We start from the raw sequence: 23630 nt of genomic DNA, 5'->3' as shown, positions 1-23630 counted from the left end.
ACTTCCCAAATGTCCACAATAGCCAAGGCAAGGCTAGGACAAATCTGGGAGCCCAGAACCCCATGGGGGTTTCCCACATGGGTGATAGGGACCCAAGCATTTGAACCATCATCTGCAGCCTTCCCAGGTGCGTTAGCAGGAAGCTGGATTGGAAGCAGAGCAGCTGGGACTCGAACCGTTGCTACAAGAAGAGTTACGGATGTCCTGAGCTGGAACTTACGCCATGGGAAGAAATAGCACACCGCGCCTTATGACTGCTTTTGGCCGCCCTCAGCACAGTCCCCCCAACACTGGGAGGCTCTCCAAGCTGCTGTGTGGGGCGTTGTGTGCGTTCTCTTTGTTTGGTTGCGCAGATGCCGCCCATGGTGCCGTGCCTGGGCCACAGGGTCAGGCAGTACTCTAGGGGCTCTCTGGGAGGGAGTTTTGGGCAGGAATGATGCTGACATCGGTAAGACACTGCCTGAGAAAAGCAGATCCCCCTCCACCACGTGCGTGGGTCTCATCCAGCCAACTGCGAGTCTAACCAGGACCCAAGGCTGACTCACTCCCGGGTTAGAGACAGCACTTCCTGCCCGACAGCCCCATCCTGGGACGCCAGGCTCTTGATCCTGCTGAAGCTTCTCACTCAGTTATCTGCTCCTGCTGGGTCTCGCTCCCCCCAGCAGCTCCGTCTTGGGCTGCCTTGCTCTCATCTCCAGCCCTGCACTCTCCTCCCCTGCCCCCTGACCAAAGAGGACCCGGAACTCCCATCTGGGCACCTGCCAAGCATTTGCGCCCGCCTACGTGTGCTGCTGACTCTCCCTTAAGGACAGCCTCGCCATGGATGCCCAAGGCCAAGGTCCCAGAAGCCTCCAAGAGCTGTGCCTTGAGGAGCAGTGTTTCTTGGGGTTGAGGAGGAAGCTGCTTGTCCAAGGCAGCCCCAGAGCCACCTTCTGATGGAAAATTCAGGTCCTGTTCACCACTGTGATTCCAGGATGAGGCTGCTTCCTGGGCACTCACGATTTCCCGGCTGTTTGGGTGCAGGAAGACCCTCAGTATGAGACGCTTCTCTTTGGCTGTCTGGAGGGGCTGCCTTGGGGTCTTGGCGGGGAGACAGGGAGCCCCTTTAGGTGTCTTTTTGGGCAACAGTGGGTGCTGGAGGTGGGTTTCGACTGCCTTGCATGCAGAGCTTTCTGGTTTGATGGACAAACCCAAAGCAGCCAGGACGGCACTTCCCTGCCCAGGATCCGTCAGGAGGCAGCAGGCACTTGACTGTGACTTTCACTATTGTAAGAGTGAAAAGCAAGACCCCTGCACCCACCCTTTCTCTGCCCCATCCTCAGGTTTCCTTTCACTATAGCAAGAATTCTACTCTTTCTTATGTTTCGAGAAAGTTAGATGAGAAAGGTCCCCGGGGCACAGAGCCTGCGAGGGAGGTGCATGTGCAGAGGGTGAGGGGAGCTAGGAGACAGTTGTGACAGCAGCAGAACAAATGCTGAGCCCTTGAAAGGAGGGGAAGCGGGACCTTGACTGAGGCCCGGGGCTGAGCCTTTGCACCCTGGTCTTTAAAACCAGACAGTGGAAGTGGCGGCTTCCCCAGGGAGAGGGTGATGCCATGCTGGCCATTGCTGGCAGTCAAGTGCAGCTCCCGGAGCTATCAGCTGCGGTGGCCAGCACTCTTGGAGCTGGGGGGGGGGTGTCGAGGTGGGCACCCACCAAGAAGCAGAGAGGGGCCTGGTCCGTGGCATCCAGGAAGTCCAGTTGTCTTGTGGAGGATCCTATTGGCCCTCTGGCCACGATGACGATCCTGGTGCCCTAGCAGCCACGCCACACACTCCCTGCCCGTTTTGCCTCAGCCGTCCTGGGCAGGTGCACTGTCTATACCCATGACTCTCCATTTACCATGGTTGCACTAAGGAGTTTTCAACAAGGACACAAAGGCAATATACCTTCAGGGAACAACGTTAGTCCAAGAATCCTTTTTTTTTTTTTTTTGAAGATTTATTATTTATTTGAAGGCAGAGTTATAGAGAGGCAGAGACAGGGTGGGGGTGGTGGTCTTCCATCCACTGGTTCACTCCCCAATTGGCTGCAATGGCCAGAGCTGTGCCAATCCGAAGCCAGGAGCTTCTTCCAGGTCTTGCAGGGGCCCAAGCACTTGGGCCATCTTCTACTGCTTTCCCAGGCCATGGCAGAGAGCTGGATCGGAAGTGGAGCAGCTAGGACTCAACCCAGCATCCATATGGGATGCCGGCACTGCAGGTGGCAGCTTCACCCACTATGCCACAGCGCCGGCCAAGAATCTTGAACTTGGCTCTATTCCCAGGCTGGTGAGCCGGGAACAGGTCCACTCTTGTAACACCAGGCGTGGCTCCCAGGAAGCCCCATGGTCTCAGAGGAGGTGCTGAACCCCTGATACCCTATCCAGCAATTCCCCTGAGATATTCCGTGCTGTGTTATAGAACAGACCTCACGTGGGATGATTGGGCCCAACTGTAGGTTATTGTGGCTGTTGCTGGCACATTCAAGGGAGGGTAGGCTTGGCCGGGATGCTGAGCAGGTTCAGTGGGTTGTGAACTTAGGATGTTTTCAACATCAGGATGGGTTTCTGGGGACATAACGGCACACTATAGGAGAGGGAATTTGTCTACCCGCTCCCTTCCTTGCCCCGGCTGGTGGAGGCATGAGTGGGAAACTGGTACCCTGGTGGAATGGCTGGCTCCAGTTTGACCAGACAGCAGAGCAGGGAGAGCCAGGAGCCTGTCTGAGGTCAGAGCCTGAGACTTGCAGCCACCCCTTCACCACCCCCACCCCCGCATGCTAGCAACAGAGACAGGTGGCAGGGGTGGAGGAAGGGGACCCATGGGGGCGTCTTGGGTGTTCTGGGTTAGGGATGGTAGTCAGAGGCTGCAGATGTCTTTGGATCCTTCCTGGATCAGGGAGGGGCTCTGGGCACACATGCCTCAGTGTGGACGCTGCAGACCAGCTCTGGGGGGTGGTGTCTATAGTGCCGGTTCCCTGTCCAGAGACCTTCACGGAGAGCCTCAGCCTGCCCAGACACGGACACAACTGCCCCCTGGGCTCCTGTGGGGCTGGATCAGCAACCAGCCAGCCTGATGTCCAGGGGCTCTCAGCCCTGCCAGGGAAGAGCCACAACCAGACCTCTGCCTGCAGGGAGGCTGTGCTGGGAGCTCCTGGCTGTGCTGGAGGCTTGGGTCATTCAGGGCTGGCCTCATTCTACCCATGCCTTGGGCAAATAGGAGCCAAGAGCCCAGCAGTGCACACACCAGGTTTGCATGTGGCAGGTTTGATGTGGCCTCAAGACCCAGCATGCAGGAGGGACAGGCTACTTCCCTCCAGGGCTGACCCCAGGAGGCTTCCAGTGGCTGGTGGCCAGAGCATGAAGAAGTTGGCCGGCGCTGCGGCTCACTAGGCTAATCCTCCGCCTTGCGGCTCCGGCACACCGGGTTCTAGTCCCGGTTGGGGCTCCAGATTCTGTCCCGGTTGCCCCTCTTCCAGGCCAGCTCTCTGCTGTGGCCCAGGAGTGCAGTGGAGGATGGCCCAAGTGCTTGGGCCCTGCACCCACATGGGAGACCAGGATAAGTACCTGGCTCCTGCCATCGGATCAGTGCAGTGCACCGGCCGCAGCACACCGGCCGCGGCGGCCATTGGAGGGTGAACCAACGGCAAAGAAAGACCTTTCTCTCTGTCTCTCTCTCTCACTGTCCACTCTGCCTGTCAAAAAAAAAAAAAAAAGTCTATGCTTCCTGTCATGAAAGCCGCAAAAAACAAACAAACAAACAAACAAACAAAAAAAAACGAAGCAGAAGGACCACTCATCGACACAGAAGGTCAGCGGTCAGAGGTTGCACACAATGTCAAGGACATCTCCAGGCAGCAACAGGATCTGCAGCCCCAGGCTGTGCCTGGCATAGGGACAGGTGCCACAGCTCCTGACCCCATAGCACACACATCCTGTTTCAGTCCTTGCTTCCCTGTCCCCACACAGTCATCCATGGGGTGTAGAGGGAAGCCTGGCCCAGAGTCAGATGGGCACCACCCAGGGCCACTGGCTCAGCCTCACTCACGCAGGCCAAATCCGGGCCTGTATGCAAGCCCTCTGCCGGCTGAGCCTGCACTTTCCCAGTGCTCCCTGGCCCTGAGCTGGGCACCTTGGATTCCTGGGGGAATGGGGGTGTTTGGTGCACAGCAAGGACAAGAGACAGAGGGTTCCGGTGCTGTTCTCAGGGTGGCCGCACTCTGCAGCGTCCACTCACGCCTGTGCCACAGGGGCAGGGGGTGGCTGGGTGATCCTGGGCACCCTGCGGTGATGTGGGGCAGGGTTTAGTCAATGTCTTGATACTATAGCAAAATACCCAAGGCAGGCTGACTAATAAAGGAAAGAGGGTTATTTTGGTTCACGGTTTCAGAGGTGCGAGGTCTCGCGGCTTCATCTGGTGGCGGCTTTGTCGCTGGCTGACTCCCCAGACAGCGCATCCCCTGGCAACGGCCAAGGGGGCACGCCTGTTTGTCTAGATCTGTGTGGTCTCTCCCCCTGCTTCTAACGCCACGAGGATTCAATCATGCGGCTCCACCCTAGCGACCCGATCTCAGCCCTTGGCTTCCCCCAAAATCCCACTTTGAAACACCACCCTCCATCTACGTTCCTACCCTCCTAGAAGCATTCACACAAGACTTTGGGGATTCAACTCCCGCGCGTGTCCTGGAAGCTAATCACATCCAAACCACAGAAGAGACTGCAGAGCGAAGGCTGGGGGCGGGGGCTCACTCGGTGACCTTGTGCAGAGGCATGGCATTGCCCGGTGCTACACAGATGCAAGATGATGCCGTGGGGACACGGAGGACCAGGAAGTACTGTGGGCAGCTTGAGGCAGGGCAGCAGAGCTGAGCCCAGACCTTGGGACCATAGAGCTGAGCTGTACCTGGGGGACCACAGAGCGGCGAGGTTTGGCGCTGCGTCACTCCAGGACACTCACTTGCCCATGCTGAAATCTCGACATTTTTCGCTGTTAGAAAGGATGGATTGTCCTTCACCTAAGAACACAATGAGGCCCATCCTCATTCCACCCAGGACGGTGAAAGCAGATAAGGGAAGAGAAGCCAGACGCCGGCACACACAAGGAGAGGCCTGGCAAATTCTGCAAAGGTTAGTCACTCTTAACAAGAAATGGCACAACGGTTGTGAAATCCTGAGGTTTGGCCTACACAGCACATTCTAGAACTCTCTTTCTAAAAACGTCGCTGGCAAGCAGATGGAAGCACATTTTTTTTTTTTCTTTTTCCAAGGAAGGGAATGAGGGTGAGTGCTGTGGCTCAGCAGATTTAGCCACTGCCTGCAGGGCTGTGGCACTGGCATCCCATATGAGCACCTGTTTGATCCACTTCCCATCCATCTGATCCACTTCCCATCCAGCTCCCTGCTAATGCACCTGGGAAAGCAGTGGAAGATGGATCAAGTCCTTGGGCCCCTGCACCCATGTGGGAGACCTGGAAGAAGCTCCTGGCTCCTGGCTTCAGATTGGCATAGCGCCAGCTGTTGCGGCCATCGGCAGAGTAAACCAGCAAATGGAAGACCTCTCTCTCCCTCTCTCTCTGCCTCTGCCTCTCTATAACTCTGCCTTTCAAATAAATAAACAAATCTTTTTTAAAAAATATAAAGAACAGGAAACATAGTCCCATAACAATTTCACCTGGCCGGTGGTGGAGTATGAGGAAACCGGATCAGACATCAATGGCGATCCATCTTGAGAGTGTAGCTTTCTCGTTGAACCGACTTAAAAAAGGGGTTGCTGAAGCTACATTTCACAAGGAAGTGCCCGGATGGGCCTGGAGGAAGGCTCAGAAGCCCTAGGTCAGCTGGACCAAGCAGGAAATCTGTCGGCTCATGAGAAGCCCCAAATACCCCAGTCCACGGGGCTGTGGCTGTGGTGGTAGGGTCTCCCACCTGGCATTTTTAGAAGGGGCGTTGTGGAAACGTTGAGAAGTAGGGGTCTCAACCTTTGTTCTCAAGTTCTCGTCCCCACATTGACCAGAACTCAAAACCGAGGCATAGGCACAGTCCAAGAGGGAGAGCAGGATTTACTGAAAAGAGAGAGTGGGGAAGAGGAAACGTTCCCAGGAGAGTATGGGTCTCTCACGCGTGGGCCACAGAGTGGCCTGGGAGGCCACAGTGTGGGAGGGGTTAGAGGCGGACCCTTCGGCCAAGGGCAGCAGCCCAGAGCAATGTGAGGCCACTCCCACAGTGAGGCAGGAGGAGGTGCCCCAGTGGACTCCCCAGGCATGAGGCTTCCTGGGAGCGTCATGGCGGCTCTATGGCACTGTTTAACTTCCGGGTGGCCATCATGGCGCCTCCCGATGAGGCACAGGTGCATTATGGGAAAGCAGGTGCACTGGATTGACAGGGGAAGGGGGTGGAGTCACAACACGGGGCTACACAGAAATTATACAGAAAATTCTTCCAGCTTATTTATTGCTACCCAACCTTCCTGCCTGGTTCCTCCGCGTCCCCAGGGCAGGGCTGGCAAAGCACCGCTGTTTGCATAGACAGGGACCCTGAGGCACAAGACTTTGCCCTGCTGGTGTCCTGGAGCTGGCTCCTTGCAGAGAGGGTCCAGAGCCTGCCTCTCTTTGGCATGGGACAAAGACCAGAGCCTGATCTGTCTCTGTAGCCCTCAGTGGCTGTCCTAAAGAGGCCGTTGGTCTCACAGGGCGTGGCTTCTTCCGGCTGCATTTGCAGCACTGACCTGAACAACTCCAGTACAGTCTGTGGACTATTTGGCAAGGGGCAAGCTGGGAAGCATTTAATGAGTGATTTCACGGTGCAAAGATCTCTCTTGAAACCGGGACATTTTGTAAGCCGCATTAGGAATGCTGGAAGCAGCAAATGCTTTGATTTTCTGTCGCGTGTCCCATGCCTTGCTGCAGCTGGGGTCCCACCTAGTGGCCTGGCTTTGCCCTGGGGCTTGCTCTGCTGCCTTGCCCTGGACACTCACTCAGCCTGCAGGCAGCACAGACAGGAGGAGCTGGCAGCCTTGGAGTGGCTGGTGAGTGCCCCAGACAGCAGCCTCCATCCCCTACTTCCGGCCTGTCTGAGGCACTGCTTTGAGGCACAGGTTGCAACATTGCATCTCAGATGGGTTCCAGCCAGATTGAGTTCCTGTCATCTGCAGAGCTAGAGCTAACCAGTTGTTAACTCATCTTCCATTTTTTAAAAAAGTTTATTTATTTATTCAAAAGGCAGAGTGGCAGAGATGGAACGAGAAAAAGAGAGGGAGAGAGAGAGATGGAGAGAGAGAGATAGAGGGAGAGCGAGAGAGACAGAGAGACAGAGACAGAGAGACAGAGGTCTTCACCCAGTGTTTTACTCTGCAAATGATCACAACAGCCAGGGCTGGGCCAGGCCAAATCTGGGAACCAGGAACTCCATCCTGGTCTCCCACATGGGTGTCAGTGGCCCAAGAGCTGGGGTCATCTTCTGCTGCCTTCCCAAGAGCGTTAGCAGACAGCTGGAGGGTAAGTGGAGCAGTCCAATACGGACTGCTTAACCAGCTACACCACGATGTTGGCCTCAGTTTCCCTGACTTCTGTGCTTTCCTGTCTCTCTCCCCTACTGCGACTCCTGCTCTCTGGGGTCCTGCCTTGAATGGATACCTACAGCCAAGCTCTCATCTCGAAGCCTGCTTCCAGGAGGGTTCAAGCAAGAACAGCGACCATGTTGGTGGGAGGAGCATGCGCTCCCAGAAAACAATTTCTGACTCATAAGGAGGCCCTACTAATGTCATGGAGAATTACTAGATGACCAAAGCATGTGAGTGCCTTTTTGGTGTATTGCTTTATCAAAAAAACTGGGGATTTTTCATAGTCTCCAGACATCTCATAACTGTCATGTGTCCAATCTCCATGCAAAAAAAAAAAAAAAAAAAAAAAAAAAAAAAAAAAAAAAAAACCTCAATAAAAGTTAATAAAGAAACTCGAACCCTATATAGTACATAAAACTTGCACATAAAACATACACATAAAAGCAAGCACAATGTATAAAGAGAACCAAAGGTTAGTATTAAGCAATGCAGAAAATAAAATAAAATAAAAATGAAGCCAAAAGGATGCTCAAGTAATTTGATAAAGTCAGCATCAATTTCTTCATTCTAAAAACTAAGTCCTAGGGTAAGAAAGGTTAAGGAAGGCAAGAATGAAGTATTGTTTTTCCATTATGCACTCTGACAAATGTAACTTTTTCTTTTTTAAAAGATTTTATTTATTTACTTGAGACGTAGAGTTACAGACAGAGAGAGAGGTCTTCCATCTGCTGTTTCACTCCCCAGATGGCTGCAACAGCCAGAGCTATGCTGATTGGCCAGGAGCCAGGAGCTTCTTACAGGTCTCTCACACACGTACAGGGGCCCAAGCACCTGGGCCATCTTCTACTGCTTTCCCAGGCCATAGCAGAGAGCTGGATCAGAAGTGGTGCAGCTGGGACTCGAACCAGAGTCCATATGGGATGCTGACACTGCAGGCAGAGGCTTAGTCCACTATGCCACAGCGCTGGCCCAGATAAACTTACTTTATAAACAAATTCTAACATGGTTCTCAAAAAGGCAAATAAAGAGGCCACAAAGGAAATCTACCACTGATGTCATTTTACATTGTCTGGGATGTCAATTAAATATTGCATGACTTGGGGCCGGTGCTATGGCTTAGCAGGTCAAAAGCAGCTCAGACATCCCATATGAGCACTGGTTAGTGTCCCTGCTGCTCTTCTTTTGCTACATCTCCTGGCTAATGCTCCTGGGAAAGCAGTAGAAGATGGCCAAAGTCCTTGGACCCCTGTGCCTTCATGGGAGACCCAGAAGAAGCTCCTGGCTCCTGGCTTTTGACTGGCCCAGCTCCAGCCATTGCAACCATCTGGGGAGTGAACTGGCAGATGGAAGATCTCTCTCTCTCTCTCTCTCTCTCTCTCTAACTGAGCCTTTCAGATACATAAATAAAGCTTTCAAAAAATAATGCATGAATCATAAATTAAAAGCTAATTTTGGAAATGGGCATTCAAATTTTTATTTTGATGATAATAAACTATCTTGGAGCAAGATTCAAGATGTTGAAATCTCTGAGAATGAAAGATTTAGTAGAATATCTCAAATTGCTGGAAATGACTGCTTTTCCACACAGAAGCTGTAATTAATTAGGAAACATGGCAAAACTGGCAATGTCATTCGTCCCATTAGATCTCTGTTGTTGAATCCATTGTGTGGAAACTCAGGAATAGAAACCAAGAGCGTGTTCCTCCAGCCACCTACAAGTCCTCCTCAAAATGTTCATGGACATGCACCGTATGAAATAACTCGGCATGGATTTTTAAGATTTTTGCACCAAAAATAGACATGTTTTCATTCCGTTTTCCACACATATTTTTGGAAGCCGTCTTGCAAAAGCTTCCATGTCTACCTACATCCATGTCTCCTGAACTGGGGTGCCCTCTCCAGCGGCGGTGGAGCAGCGACCTCAGCTGCAGCCATTCTGCATGGCGGGAGGTGCTGAGCACTGGGGAGTTGTGGAACAGGATGTGGAGATGATGGGGTAAGTTTCAGGGATCACTTGGGCCCCGCATTGAAATAAACTTTGGGGTATTGTGGTACAGTGGGTTAAGGCATCCCTTGGGGTGCCCATATCCCAGACTGGAGTACCTAGGTTTAAGTCCCATCTCTGCTTCCTAAGCCAGGGCCACCTCATTTCTTTCTCCAAGTGATACTGACCCTGGTTCTTTCACTCACTTGCACATAGAAACTGGCAAGAGGCATTGGGAGCTTACGCTAGAATGCAGTGGAGACTGATTCTCTGTGGGGGCTTTAACTGGGCCCAGGAGGGGTGGCTGTGCCCCAGGTGGCACTGGACCCTTTGATTTATACCAGGATCACAGGTCAGCGCAGGTGTGGTTGCTTCTTTTGCACATGACACGCTAATTGTGGCGGGGTTGCCTCCCCAGGAAGATTACGTATTTCTGGTACTGGGTTATTCTGAGCATGCGTGTGGGTCTCAGGGCAGTAAGCGGTCTTTTGTGGTTAGGGTGTGGCCACTTCTTGCTTCTGGTGGATTTGGAGCTGAGTGGGGCAACTTGTGGTAGGAGATGGCTCCATGTTGGATGGGGGGTGGATACCTGTCGGCTCTGGAGGGGCTTGGTGATGGGAGTCCTATTTCTAGCCTGTGTCCCAGGCAGACAGTGCTCTGCAGTTGTGGGTCTCAAGCCTGGGCCAGCAGGGTCAGCATCCTGGGAGAACTTTCTAGAAGTGTGTGTTCTCAGGTCCCACCCAGCCCTGAAGACTCCAAATCTCATGACGTGGTACCCAGCTCCCATTGTGTGTTCTTTATTTTATTTTTTAAAAATATTTATTTATTTACTTGAAAGTCAGAGTTACAGAGAGGGAAAAGCAGACACACACACACAGATATCTTCCACCTGCTGGTTCACGCCCCCAAGTGGCCACAATGACCAGGGCTGAGCAAGCCTGAAGCCAGGAGCCAGGAGCTTCTTCCAGGTCTCCCACATGGGTGGCAGGGGTCCAAGCACTAGGGCCATCTTCTGCTGCTTTTCCCAGGCCATTCGCAGGGAGCTGGATCAGAACTGGAGCAGCTGGAGCTGGCACTGTGGCATAGTAGGTGAAGACTCCACCTGCAGCACGGGCATCCCATATGGGTGCTGGTTCAAGTCCTGGCTGCTCCACTTCTGGTCCATCTCCCTGCTAATGGCCTGGGGAAGCAGCAGAAGATGGTCCAAGTCTCTGGGCCTCTGCATCCACGTGGAAGACCTGGAAGAAGCTCCTGGCTCCTGGATTCGTATCAGCCTAGCTCCAGCTGTTGTGGCCATTTGAGGAGTGAACCAAAAAATGGAAGCTCTCTCAGTCTCTGACTCTCCCTTTCTCTCTCTCTCTCATTCTGCTTTTCAAATATAAATAAATTTAAAATATATAAATATTTGAAATAAATATATATTTCAAAATAAATATATCTTTAAAAAATGACGCTGGTGTTGCAGGCAGCAGCTTTCCCCACCACACCACAAAGCTGGTTCCCATCGTGTGTTCTTTAACAGGCACTACAGGCGATTTCAATGCAGCCTGGAGTCTGAGAACCTCTGCTCAGGGGCTGTCCCACGGCTCCCACACTTGCAGATGGTAGCCCAGCCACGCCCTGCTGGAGTCATGATGTCCATTCCTCTCTCCAGGTGTATCAGCAGGGCGCTAGACCAGAGGCAGAGGAGCTGGAACTCAGACCAGTGCTCCAATAGGGTATGCTGGTGTCACACGTGCAGCTTCACCTGCGGTGCCACAATGCCAGCCCCTGTCAAGACTCTTTTGTTCCTGCCTTTTTCTAGGTATTTTAGAGTTATGCTCAAGTCAAGCCGTTCTGAATGATTTCCGTATACGGTATGAGGTAGGGGCTAATGTCACTCTTCTGCAGTGGACACCCAGCTGTCCCCCATGTTATCAATGACACAGTCCTTGTCAAAGAGCAGTTCATTTGTTCTTGGATATAACATGAGCTCTCTAGTCTACTCATTCTTTGAGCAACCGGGGACAGGAAGTGGCCTGGAGAGCTGGGTCATCTCTAAGCGCTGGGGACAGAGGCCGTCACATGTGTCCCCCGAGCTCCGCTGGCTTCAGGCTAGCCTGGGGAAGTCCCGAGACAAGCACTGCCCTCTTCAGATTCATGGTCACTTGTCCGGATGGGAGAGACCGGGGACCACTTTCCACAGGGCCGTCACCTCTCTCTGCACTCCATCCCTGGTAGTCTGAACATTCTAGCATTAGCCTCCAGGGACAGCTCTGTTCCCCCTCCCACTCTACCCCTCCCCACCCACGTGGTTCCCACTGAAAGCACTGGGTGCAGCCTTTGGAAAGCGGGCCTGTGTTTCCCTACAAGGGGAGCAGCCATCAGAACAAGGTGCCCGTTGTTCTAGCTCTGGTTCCCAGGAGCTCCTCCCCCTGCTGGGCAGCCTGGAGGTTCAGGCAGGAAGGTGTCAGCCACAGGAGATCCATCTTAAGGGGCTGCTCTCTGGGCCAGGGGCAGACGCTGTCGAGGCGTCTGCTGGGGGCTGCTTCCTTAGGAAACTCTAATTGCAGAGGGGTCTGGGCTTCCCGAAGCAGTCCCGGGCTATTCTCTGACATCCGCTAATCCCCAGGCGAACATTTTTCTGACACTGCTGCTCAGCACCGCTCATCAGAGAGATGGCAGCTGGAGATAGCAGGTAACAAATCACCCCCTGTAAAAACATGTGCAAACAAGGGCTCCAGGAGGGGGGAAACGCCGTTTATCATCCCCTTACGGAAACACATCGGCGGCCACAGACTAGGTTCAGGTTCCCATACGTGAACTGACACCAGGAGGTGGACCTGGTGGCTCCAAGTAGAGCGGGAATTGAAACAGCATGGAGAATTGCCACGCACCAGAGGCCTTGGGGCAGCCGCTCGGAGGGCATCAAGCTATCCCTGGGTTTAACTGATTGTCAGGCATGGAAAAGCATCCAGACCCTTTGGGCAGCAACCCAGGAGAGCATCCCAGCAGGTGCACCTGTAAGCCTTAGGCTCTTGCCAAACAGGTTTCTGTCTTTAGAAAAACAAAACAGGAGTAGCTGAGCAATGCAATGCAGTGATAAGAGCAGGAGCCCTGTGGGGGTGGGGAGCAGTGTTGAGGGTAGTGGCACAAGGAATGAAGTCCCTAATTGCAACTGCAGCCTGTGCCTCTGATTTGCCACAGCCCTGGCCCCCAGGTCCTTCTCAAATCCCAGCCCTGGTTGGTAACACCAAGGCCGCCACCTACACTTCCTTTTTTTTTCCCTCAGGAACATCACTATTTACATCTCAAATATCAAAAGGGAAAGCAAAGTGTGGGAGGTATTCCACAGCTAGGGGAGTGGAGTCCAGGGCTCTCGCTGACTCCGGTTTGGGACTGGCTGGAAGGGGCAGGTCCCAGGAGCAGACAGCAAGCATCAGTAATCAAACAGGTTCTTTTAATCAAACAGGTTCTTTTTTTTTTTTAATTATTATTTTTTGACAGGCAGAGTGGACAGTGAGAGAGAGACAGAGAGAAAGGTCTTCCTTTGCCGTTGGTTCACCCTCCAATGGCCGCCGCGGCCGGCGCACCGCGCTGATCCGATGGCAGGAGCCAGGTGCTTCTCCTGGTCTCCCATGGGGTGCAGGGCCCAAGCACTTGGGCCATCCTCCACTGCACTCCTGGGCCACAGCAGAGAGCTGGCCTGGAAGAGGGGCAACCAGGACAGAATCCGGTGCCCTGACCGGGACTAGAACCTGGTGTGCTGGCGCCGCAAGGCAGAGGATTAGCCTAGGGAGCCGCGGTGCAGGCCCAAACAGGTTTTCGAGTTCAGTTTTAAAAGGAGAATCTAGGGGCCGATGCTGTGGTGTAGCAGATAAAGCCTCTGCCTGCAGTGCCAGCATCCCATATGGACGCCGGTTCAAGTCCTAGTTGCTCCACTTCCAATCCAGCTCTCTGCTGTGGCCTGGGAAAGCAGTGGAAGATGGTCCAAGTCCTTGGGCCCTTGTACCCATGTGGGAGAGTGAGAAGAAATCCTGGCTCCTGGCTTTGACCTGGCTCAATCCTAGTGGTTGCGGCCATTTGGAAGTGAACCAGCAGATGGAAAATCTTACTTCTCTCTCTCTCTCTCTGTGTCACTCTGCCTTTCAAATAAATGAATATATCTCAAAAAAATTAAAATTAAAAATTAAACAAATTGATGAGCACACGACCCAGTAAATGTGTGATGAGCAAACAATAGAATTAAAAGAATGTGCTCCTAGGACGTGGTTGCCAGCTGTGCATCTGGCTTTGGTGGGTGCCAAGTACCTTGGTTTAGGGGGAAAAAAAGCAGAATCCAGGCCGTGCTCACTGAAGCCTCGGGGCCTCCAGAACCACCCTGGGCATTGCAAACCTGTGGCTGTTTAGCTAAGGAGATAAAGCTGGGTGGTCCTGGGAACCGAGGACTCACAGCAGCCCCTCCCCCCTCCCCTAGCTCTGCCCCCCTCCCCCACTGCCTCTCCGTGTGCTGCAGCCTGCAGGATCCTCCCCCTGGTGGAATTGAGTTATTTTCTCCTAGGTAAGGTTCAACCTTGAACTCAATTACCCATAGAATTCCAATGGCTTTAACTGCCGCCAACAGTTGGAGGGAAGAGGATGTGTGAAAACAAAAACCCTGGAGCCCCAGCCTACAGCCTGTTTCTAGGGGTCAAGTGAGGGACGCCCAGGCGGCCCAAGCCAGCCCAGTGCAGGGCTGTGCATGCTCCATCCACCAGACACAACCCTCGCTGGGGTGAACCCATCAGGGGCTTGTCCCGGGAGGGACTGGGGCTCCTGGTGTTTATTTTGATTTCTGCATTTCAATTAAAAACTAATGCATTGTCTCATTCTCTCAGTCCCTGGTTTAATTGCAAGATTAGGGGCTATCATAAACCCGTCACTGCTCTCATTTTTCTTCTTGGCCGCATATAGGAAAGTTAATTCGGGATTAGCTCCAAAAGCTTCTCGACCTAGCCTTCCCACTATTTATCATTCCAGAGGCACTGACGGTGCGAATGGATGCCTGGAGCTGCACATCATTTTATAGACCCGCCATACCTCCAAGGTGGTGCGATCCAATCCCCAAGGCAGGACTAAGGCCACCTCTGATGTCAGCCCAGCAGGTCCCATCTGCAGAGCGCTGCTTCCTGGCTGGGTGTGGGCAATGAGTGATACTGACAGGTAGGGGTTGTGCTGGTCCCAGGCAGCGGAGGGAGAGGGAGAGGGGGGTGACCTGTCGCTCCTCAAACTCACCCAGAAGCAACCCGAGGAGCTGCCTGAGCAGACTGTTTATTTTCGAACTTGGATTTATGCCTTGCTTTTGTTTGTAGTTCCTATCTGGGAAAGTTAACAGTCTCCAGTGGAGTCTCCCCAATCAGGAACCACAGGCCAAGCAGGCAGAAGGGGGTGGGGACCCGCAGGGACCAGCTCCCATTCCACCCACAGTCAACACCTCTTAAAGCCAGGCCCTTTCTCCCTCCCCAAGTTCACGCTTCTCGCCCACTGTAGGATGGAGTGAAAAGTTGAGAGGGGGCGGTGCTTAGCCTAGCAGTTAAGATAAGGTTCATACACCGCAGTGCCCAGGTGTGAGACCGGGATCCAGCTTCCGGTTTCAGTTTCTTGCTAATGTGCACCCGGAAAGGCAATGTGATGACTCAAGTACTTGGGTCTTTGCCCCCCACAGCAGAGATCTTTACTTCATTTTGATGGAAGAGTGGAAACCAGCTCAGCGCTCCCACCCCCAACTATGGCAGGCTCAGGGCTCTGCCTCCCCAGGGCGTGTCCGTCCACGCTCAATTCACTCAAAGGAAGCAGGAGGAATTCAAGAAGTCTGTGGAAATTTTACATTATCATCTTTTCATGCTACTGTTCCTCAAAATTTTTGAAGCTCCAATACATTAATCTTTCCGTTTTACTATTTAACAAGTTTTAACATTTTGCTACATGCATTTTGGGTATAGATATTGTATCATACACATGCAGTCTGTATTTCTTGAAAACAAGGATGTCGTCACAAAACGAGGGGTTCATGACAATGGTAATATCAGGGGAAAGAAGTGTTGTATTGTCATGTACATGGTATAATTCAGTGAAGTGGTATTTATATCTAGATGCCAAATGATACGACATCTACACAATTTTATACTCTTTATATTAACTTCCACAAATAAGAGAACATATGTGCATTTGTCTTTCTGGATCTGGCTTATTTCACTTAGCGAATGATCTCCAGTTGTGGCTATTTTGTGGCAAATGTCAGGGTTTCACTCTGTTTTATGGCTGAGTAATAGTCCATCATGCATATATATCACGTTTTAATCCAATCCTTAGTTGATCAACATCTAGGTTGATTCCATCTCTTTGCTATTACTGAGCTGCTATAAATATGAGAGTGCAGGTAACTCTTTCATACGCTGATCTCATCTCCTTTGGGTATATTCCCCGGAGTGGGATTACTGGGTCATATGATGGATCGATTTTTAGCTTTCTGAGAAATCACCGTACTGTCTTCCATAATGGTTGTACCAATTTGCATGGCCACCAACAGTGGATTAGAGTATGCTTTTCTCTATGATCTTGACAGTGTTTTGTATTTTTAAATTTTTGGCTGATTGTCATTCTGTCTAGAGTGAGGCGGTACCCCATTGTGGTTTACATTGCATTTCCCCCAGTAGCTAGGGATCCTGAGAATTTTTTTTCATGTGTTTGTTGACTGTTTGTATTTCTTTCTTTGAAAAAAAAAATGGCTGTTCATATCCTTTGTCCATTTATTAACTGAATTCTTTGTTCTGTTGTTGCTGAATTTCTCGAGCTCCTTGTATATTACAGATAGTAAGTAATCCTTTATCAGATGCCTAGTTTGCAAATATTTTTCTGTTCTGTCAGTTGTCTCTTGACTTTGTGAATGGTTTCATTTGCTGTGCAGAAGTTGTGTTACAAATTAAACAATGTAAGAATAGGACAAAAACAATATAAATTTCTTTTTATCTACCACAGCCTACTTCCTTTCTGAGTCTTTTTTGTTGCAATATTTGCACACATCCACAAATGGAACCATCCAGTATTGTTCTGTGGACTACTGTCTATGAGGCTGTCCCCAGGTTAGCACACTGAGATCTCCCACATTCTTTTTAGCTGCAGTAGGACTGCATCTTCATTAATCTACTCCCTTATTGAGGGGCATATGGGTTTGTTCCATTTTTTAAGCCATATTCTACTGAGATGTTATGTACATATGGGAATCCACACACATCCTAAGTGTGCAATCTAAAGGACTTTCACATTGGGAACACACCTTGTAACAAGAATTCAGATCAAGAAATGCATTTTTGGGCTGGAATTTGGGTTCAGCAGGTTAAACTGCTGTCTGAAATGTTGGTATCCTGTTTTGGAGCAGTGGTTTGAGACCTGGCTGCTCTGCCTCCAGTCCAGCTTCCTGCCTGGGAGAGCAGACGATGACAGCCCAAGGACTTGGGCCCCTGCCACCCATGTGGGAGACTCAGATGGAGCTCCAGGCTCCAGGCTTCAGCGCAGCCGAGCCCCAGGTATTGCAGCTATTTGAGGAGTGAACCAGTAGATGGAAGACCCCTCTCTCTGTCTCTCCTTTCTCTGTCACTCTACCTTTCAAATAAATATTTTTAAAGGTTTACTTATTTTGTTTGAAAGGCAGAGTTACAGAGAGGTAGAGGCAGAGAGAGAGAGAGAGAGAGAGGTCTTCTATCCACTGGCTCACTCTCCAGATGGCTGCAACAGCCAGAGCTGTGCCAATCCGACACCAGAAGCCAGGAACTTCTTCTGGGTCTCCCACGCAGGTGCAGGGGCCCAAGGACTTGGGCCATCTCCTACTGCTTTCCCAGGCCACAACAGAGAGCAGGATCAAAAGTGGAGCAGTCGGGACTCGAACCGGCGCCCACATGGGATGCCAGCACTGCAGGTGGCAGCTTTACCCACTACGCCACAGTGCCAGCCTCCAAATAAGTATTTTAACAACATGTATTTTGTAGAACTTGCCCCTCGTAGCCACTTCCTGCTTCTTTCTGGGTGACTATAGACTAACAGGACAGCTTCTATTTAAAGTTTCCACAGAAGTGAGGACAGCCAGAACCCATGTTTATCCACAACGTCAGAAAGCAAGACTTTCTGTGGTTTCCAGAACAGTGTACTCTCTGCAGTTTTGTAGCTTAGCCTGTCAGAAGAAGGCACTTCCTCCCTCCCCGAGTTGGTGGCTGGTTGGGTGCAGGGAGGCTGTGGAACTTCTTGCATCTCGGGAATGCACCTGTGTGGGCAGAGACCCCATCTGTGCAGAGCAGTCCCTGGTCTGCAGACGCTAAACGGACACCGGGATGCCGCTGATGCGACTCCATGGCCGCCTCGTCTTCAGCCATCAGGGTGGAATTCTGCAGATGGAAGAAGCAAACAGGCGTGGGCTTGCCTGCAGTCCCTCAAGAAGAACAGAGCCAGTGGGGAGAGCTCTCAGTGGGAAGATGGCAGTCAAGGTAGATGGAGTGATGGTTGCCTTAAAAACAGTGATTGGGGAAGTCCTGTGAGATCCACTTCAAGAAGCCCCACTTGCAAATATCTGGTAGAATGTTCCAGAAAGAGCAGAACATAAAAAAGCTCAGGACTTTGGAAGTAGCAGGAAGGCAATATTAATGTGTACCAGGAAGGCGCTGGACCATTCTAGGCAAGGCAGTGAGGTCATCTCTTTCACATATGAAGTAGGGGTGAGGACATGGGGAAGCCGGGCAGGGCAGGGAGGTAGGCAGGCGAGCTGGAATTTTTGCCAGCTCTGCATTTGCAAATTTACCTCTTCACCTATCAGCTTGACCCGCCCACCTTCTCAGGATGCACCTGTCTCATCTGGGACTGGGAAGGAGGAGATACCATGATGATGACAGGGCAGCACAAGGAAGAGCCATAAAAAATCCCAGAAAAGGGGGCCAGCGCTGTGGCGCAGTAGGTTAATCCTCCACCTGTGGTGCCAGCATTCCAAGCGGGCGCTGGTTCGAGTCCCAGCTGTTCCACTTCCAATTCAGCTCTCTGCTATGGCCTGGGGAAGCAGTAGAGGATGGCCAAAGTGCTTGGGCTCCTGCACCTGCATGGGAGACCTGGAATAGGCTCCTGACTCCTGGCTCCTGGCTTCAGACTGGACCAACTCCAGCTGTTGTAGCCATTTGGGGAAGATCTCTCTCTCTCTCTCTCTCTCTCTCTCTCTCTCTCCCTTTCTCTGTAACTCTACCTCTCAAATAAATAAATAAAATCTTTTAAAAACAATCCCAGAAAACATCACAGATGCTAAGGCCCCATCCCTACTTTATGAAAGAGACTGATAATGGGAGAGAGGCCCTGTTCTCTCTCTCTCTCTCTCTCTCTCTCTCTCTCTCTCTCTGTGTGTGTGTGTGTGTTCATAGGTAGCCCTAGGGCTCACTGATGTTGGGTATCTCTCCATACAGGATGGCCCACACTCACACATGTTCTCTCCCTCACTTTTCAATTAACCCTGTATTCACTTCTGTACCCATGATGCCTCTGCTTTGATGTCTTATCTCGGGGGGGGGGGCGGCAAGAACCTGGAGGAAGGATGAAGACACCCAAGGCCCACACCTGTGGGACAGGAGAGGGAGTTCAGCATCCAAAGAAAGGGAGAGGGTCTAGAGAGAGAGCAGAAATACTGCAGGTGTGGCATTCCCAGGACGTACGTGACATGTGCTGACTCCCAATCCTTCAGCCCCTGGTGGACTTGGGGAGCTGTAAGTGCACACGAAAAAGATAAAAGATGAGGGATTTGATAACGGGGATGGGAGGGGGAGGCAGGGAGTAGGAAGGAGCGGTTCAGGGGCGGCTGCAGAATTCACACGTGGGCTGGCTGTGAGCCCTCTGTGGGTGCACTGCTTGTACGAGGTTCCTAGGAGAGGACCAGGAACCCAGCTCTCCCCTTCCTGCAAAGCAGGTGGCTTCGCTTCTGGAGCAATGCCTTGCAGATGTCAGTAGGTGATCCCTCGGTTCCAGACCGGGGAACAGCCGAGCGACTACGCCACCACCTGTGAGACGTTTCTCCAGGAGTCAGTTAGGTGAGGAGGTGGGGCCAACCTCACAGTGACATCATCACTTTGCAGTGAACTTGTTTTCCTGGGTGTTCTGTGGGGGAAATGAAGGGGTGGCTTCAGGCCTTCTGAGTGGATGCTTAGCGCACTGGAACCTCCTAGGCAGCCCACTTGAATGATGTCATCTGAAGGGTTGGTTGTGTTGACCGAGGTGATGACAACAGCTGAAGCTGCGCCGATCTGAAGCCAGGAGCCAGGAGCTTCCTCCAGGTCTCTCACACAGGTGCAGGGGCCCAAGGACTTGGGCCATCCCCCACTGCTGTCCCAGGCTATAGCAGAGAGCTGCATCGGAAGTGGAGTAGCCAGGACTCGAACTGGTGCCCATATGGGATGCCAGCACTGCAGGGGGTGGTTTTATCCGCTACACCACAGCAGCAGCCCCATGAATACTTTCAAAAAATACATATTTCATTTTTTAGAGAAAGTATGAAGATAGATTAAAATTCAAAAACTCAATCTTGTATATATATATAAGCTTAATTTACAGTCATCTGTTATTTAATTCTTCATCAGATGAAAAGTTGAAGTAGTTAGGAGAATGGCTAACTAAACAAGGAGGAACACATTTCCAGAGGACCTGAGGGTCTTGGTAAGAGCATACTTTGGCCACACAGGTTTTGAAAGTCTCAGAGTACCCAGTAGTCCATATAACCACAGCAATGGTGAGCACACTAACTTTGAGAGCGTAGTCTATGGCTGCTGTGTGTTGTCCTCCATAGAACCAATTGTAACTACACTTTGTATGGAGCAAGTATTCATCGAATCTCTTGTTGAGGATGAATGAATGAATGAATGAATGGATGAGTGAGTGAGGAAGAGGGAGTGTTTTGTGACAGCACAGTAGGCTCCCTGGGGTTGAAATTACTGGATATCAATTTGCATGAATTCTGCGACACAAGTTAAAAATTTCTGTACATGATAAGGATTATCTTATTTCAAGACCATTTAAATCAATCTGCGTAATAGGGGTTGGTGTTGTGGCGTAATGGGTTAAACCGCCACCTGCAATGCTGGCATCCCGTATGGCCACTGGGTCGAGTCCTGGATGCTCCACTTCTGATCCAGCTCCCTGCTAATGTGCCTTGGAAAGCAGCGGAAGATGGCCCAAGACCATGTGGGAGACCCAGATGAAACTCCTGGCTCCTGACTCCTACCTGGCCCAGCCCTGGCTGTTGTGGTCATTTGGGGAATGAACCAGCATATAAAAGATCTCTCTCTCTCTCTCTCTTTCTCCCTCTCTTCCTTCCTCCCTCCCTTCCTCCCTCCCTCCCTCTCTTCCTGTCTCTCTCTGTAATTCTGCCTTTCAAATAGAAATAAAATAAATCCTTTCTTAAAAATTTTGAGCAATATAAGTCAATAAAAGCATTATTTTGTTTTAATTTACTGCGAAGGCAGTGAATCAGAATTTTTTTGAAGTGTTTTGTTTACAATAGGTATTGATTAAAATTCTAGTGGTTCTGTGAAGGAATATTAAAAATATTTCACCACTGAGGCAGCATTATGACATAGTGGGTAAAGTCACCACCTGCCATGCGGGCATCTCATGTCGGGGCCTGTTTGTGTCTCGGCCGCTGCACTTTTAGTCCAGCTCCCTGGTGGTGGCCTGGAAGGGCAACAGAGAGTGGCCAAGTACTTGGGCCCCTGGCGCCCATGTGGGAGACCTGCACGGAGCTCCTGGCTCCTGGCTTCGGTCTGACCTGGTCTCTGCCATTGTGTCCATCTGGGGAGTGAACGAGTGGATGGACGCTCTCTCTCTCTCTCTCTCTCTCTCTCTCCCCGCCCCCTTGCTGTAGCACTGCCTTTAAAATGACTAAATAAAACAGTTTCACCACTGATAGGGAGTATTTTGCAGGCTAGAGTTTCCTACCAGTGACTGCAGATAACGAAAAACCCCGTGAAGACATTTCTGGAAAATAGCTATCTCTAGCGGGAAGTCAAGCCGCAGGGAGTCAGAAGGGCACTGAACCCTGGGCAGCGTTGGGGGCTGTGCTGGCGTCTCACGGGGCTGCTCCTCACTCCTCATCTCCTGGAGCCCGAACCGGGGCTGCCCGCCCCCGAGTGGCCACCTTGATGGGGCACCTCCAAGCTTTCTTTGCTTGTGAGACAAGACGAAGCTCTGTGTGTCGCTTCCGGGCCTGGGCTGGTTGGTTGCGTGTCCTTCATTGGGGCCCTGGGAACTCTACGACTAAAGCACTACTCTTCCCAGGACAGATCAGTACAGAGTTAGGAAACGTGACTTGTTGGAAGACAGCCATTGCTTTCACCGGCCCATCCTGAGTGTCAGCAGGAAAACATTTGCAAGAACAAGATGCTGCCTCCCTGGAAGACGCCTACTTAAGCAACAGTCATGCACTGTGATGCTCCTTCTAGAAGTCACAGCTTTGCAGGTGTAGAAATGAGGCCAACAGACCGGAAATGAGCTGTCAACGGTTACATACGTGTTGCATGACCAGGTCCCCCCCGCCCCCGGTCCTGTGTTTTCCAATTCACAGCACAGAAATGCATGCTGTTCCCACGGTCCGGCAGTGATCTTGGGCCATCAGCACAGGACTCTGTAAACGATGTCCTGAACTCAAGGTGCCTGTGAAGGGTCCGGTGCAGCCCAGGGCAGGGTGGCTTCTGCTCCCAGGCAGCCTGTCCTCGCTTCCTCCTTTCACACTCAATCAAGGGTGGCTTCCTGGGCCGGCGGCTGGCTTGATGGTTAGGGCGTTGGTTGGAATGCCTGCAGCCGGTGTGGGAGGGCATGAGTTTACCTCTCCTCTCTTGTTCCTGATTCCAGAATTCCTGCTAATGCAGACACTTGGAAGCAGCAGGGATGTCTCAATTAATTGGGCTCCTGATATACACAAGGAGGGACTGGATTGAGTTTCTGGCTTTAAGTTTTGTCTCCAGCCCAGCAACGAACCAGCAAATGAATGTCTCTCTGTCTTTGTTTCTGTCTCTCTCTCTCTCTCTCTCTCCTTCCTTCTTCTCAAGCTAATAAATAAATAGAATTAAAGAACTCTCCCCCAGCAGGTACGATTCCTGTTAGGAGTCAGGTGTTATCTTGATGACACTAGACTGTGTTAAAACTGAGACCTAGAGGTGCCCAAACTGCCCTACCCCCACCCCGCCCAAGCACAGCACCTGCTTCCTGGGAGAACCCTGGGCAGCACACGCTCAGGGACTGTCCTGCTGGTATCCTACAGGCTGACGCACTGCCACACAAGATGCTCTAACCACTGTTTTCAAAGACAGCCAGCAGTCGGAGGAGGGTGCATGACAAGGGGATGAGGAGAGGCGGGACTGAGTCACTGGGCAATGGTGTGTGGGAGGCCAGTGAGTTGCTGGGATGTGGCGGGTGGGGAGGGAGGAAGGGCGGCGTGGACAGGAATCAGAGAGGGTGCAGGGGAGGTGAGACCGTGACCGGGAGTACTGCAAGTGCTTGTGCAAAGTCGAGATGAGACACGAATTAAAGACATTAGCGCCTTGCAAAGGCCCCCGAGAGGCAGAGGCTGAAGCAGAGACTCTCGGGAAGCAGTGGTGCAGCTCTAATTGGAGACAGACTCCCAGATCTGCACAAATTTGGGTCAGAAGTTCATCTCCCGAAAGCCTTTTAAAAAGTGCACGTTTATGGCTTGCGAGTGAAAGGCTAAGAGGAAAGATGTGCTGTGTCCTGCTCCTTTCCGAGGTGGCCTGGGGAGAGCTCGTCCTGTTTGCAGGCTCCGCCTCAACATGCCCCAGCCCTCCACGTCCCTCCTCAGGCCTTGCTGGCTCTACACACACACAGACACACACGGACACACACACATGCACGGACACTCACACACGGACACACACACAGACACACACGGACACACACAGACACACACACTGACATACACGGACACTCACACACAGACACAAGGACACCCACACACATGGACACACAGACACACAGACACCCACACTCACAAGAACACAGAGAAACACACATACAAGACATAC

The sequence above is a fragment of the Oryctolagus cuniculus genome, chromosome 15 (genome assembly GCF_964237555.1).
Source record: "Oryctolagus cuniculus chromosome 15, mOryCun1.1, whole genome shotgun sequence".
Classification (NCBI taxonomy): Eukaryota; Metazoa; Chordata; class Mammalia; order Lagomorpha; family Leporidae; genus Oryctolagus; species Oryctolagus cuniculus.
The sequence above is the reverse complement of the archived record's forward strand: the minus strand, read 5'-3'. Positions refer to the sequence as shown.